Source organism: Schistocerca gregaria, chromosome 3 (genome assembly GCF_023897955.1).
Source record: "Schistocerca gregaria isolate iqSchGreg1 chromosome 3, iqSchGreg1.2, whole genome shotgun sequence".
Taxonomy (NCBI): Eukaryota; Metazoa; Arthropoda; class Insecta; order Orthoptera; family Acrididae; genus Schistocerca; species Schistocerca gregaria.
Window position 1 is genome coordinate 243529822 of NC_064922.1, and position 2313 is coordinate 243532134.

Genomic DNA, 2313 nt, shown 5'->3' on the forward strand with positions numbered 1-2313 from the left:
ACTTCAAAATCTTATCAAGATCTGACTGAATATTTCTACAACTTTTTTCAGATAATATTACATTTTAGATAGCTAAATCATCCGCAAAAAGCCTGAAGTTGCTGTTAATTTGTCTTCCTGGTTATTAATATACAACATGAACAACAAGGGTCCCGACACACTTCCCTCGGTATGTCTGAAGTTACTCCTACATCTGATAGTGTCTCTCCAACACTGATAATGTGTTATACCCAACCAAAATAATATGTTACACAGTCATATATTTTGTCTGATACCCCACCTAATCATACTTTTGTTATTAAATATTGGTGTGGTAACAAGTCAAATACCTTTTGGAAATCAAGAAACACATCACATAACTGACTGCCTTGGTTCACAGCTTTCATAATGTTAAGTCAGAAAAAAGAAAGTTGGGTTTTGCATGACACATGTTATTGGATCCCATACTGGCTAGCACAGAGGAAGTCATTCTGTTTGAGACACCTCATTACGCTTGAGCTCAGAATGTATTTTAGAATTCTACAATAGCCAGACATCACTTAGACAGCTCGGTAGTTTTGTGGATCATTTCTTTTCTAATTCATGCAGACAGATGTGACTAGTGCTGTTTTCCAATCACTAGACCCATTTTTGTAGAGCTCTGGAGTATATATCACTGTTAAAATTGGAGCTAACTCATCTACTAATTTGGTTTAGTATCTGACAGGGATCCAATATGCAACCTCACTGGTATTACCTGACACAGGCCAACCCATGGGTGCATACCCGTCAGGTCACCAAAGTTAAGCAGCACCAGGCATGGCCAGTACTTGGGTGGGCGACCGTCTGGGTGTGCTGTTGCTACTGACAATTTTCCGTTTGCCTCCATGGTAGAGGGGACAATTGACTGGTTGATTGATTGAGAGTTTATGAGATCAAATAGTGAAGTCATCAGTCCTGCAATTCTGAAGTTCCTCGCAGAAGAAAGAGGGTCCACTAAAAGTGGACAGATCCAGTCAGGGGGGTTAAATTATAAAATAATGAAGTTAAAACAAAGGCGCGCGCGCACGCGCGCACGCACGCACACACACACACACACACACACACACACACACACACACACACACACAGTAAAAGGCATAAAGGGTGAGATCAAATCTAAGATCTGGAAGGACATGAAGAGAGGTCCCAACCACAATCACCATGCCCCTGCTCCAGGAGTAAAGCAAAACCTTATCTCCAGGAATAGAGTAAAACCTTGAGTCTGGAAATAAAAACCACTTTTATGCAGGAAACTGAGCACCAGATCAACCACCTGTGAATCATCTGCTAACATGAAAATTAAGGAATCTGGAAGACTATACTTAGCATGAAGGGCCAAAAGAAGGGGACAGTCCATCAATACATGGAATACTATCCATCTGGCTCCAAAACCACACTGTGGAGATGTTTGATTACACAGGAGGAAATAATTGGTGAGCCTGGTATGACTGATGTGTTGACGGCATAAACACCAGGTGTCATTCCACTTTTAGGCAAACAGAGATTTGATGGAGATCTGCATATCTGCAGCTGGAATCATAATTTGGAATGGGAGGCAAGTGCCTGCATCTCTAGCCAAATGGTCAGCTAGTTCATTCCCTGAGAACCCTTCATGACTTGGCACCCAGAGAAAGGCAACTGAGCACGCAGCACGGCCAAGGGCAGAGAGAAGGTCAAGGACAGGAGAGACCAAAGGGCAATGAAAGAAGCATCAGTTGATAACCTGCAGACTGTTCATTGAGTCATTATAAATTAAAACACTGTGGAAGGAGGCCTGAGAAAAAAAAATTGAGAGCTCTGTGAATCACTAGAAGCTCTGCTGTAACACACTACATGATCCCAGCAATAAATTATCCCACCTTATCTATTGTCTTAGGACCATCAGTGTAGAAGATGGTGACATCCTGGAAATCTGCAAGTATGGCACATACACGACGCCAGAAAAACATAGAGGCGACAAGAGACCTTACGACCCTGGAAGAGGTCGGTCCCAATCTGTGGTCTAGGCACCATCCAAAAGGAGGCCAGGAGGCAGTGAGGTAGGAAATACATTGGGCACATTCCAGTGAATGGCGATGGAGATCCCAACAGAGCGAAGTAGGACACATTCCAACTGGCAATCCCACCTGTGAGTGGTTGTCAGGAAGGAGACATCCCTTGTTTGCAAAGAGGACAGGGTACACGGGATGGTCAGGGAATTGGCGAATGGCGATTGCATAAGAAACCACGAGTTGGTTCCGTCATATTTGTAGAGGGGGAATCCCAGCTTCTGTGAGAAGACTGTCAATGGGA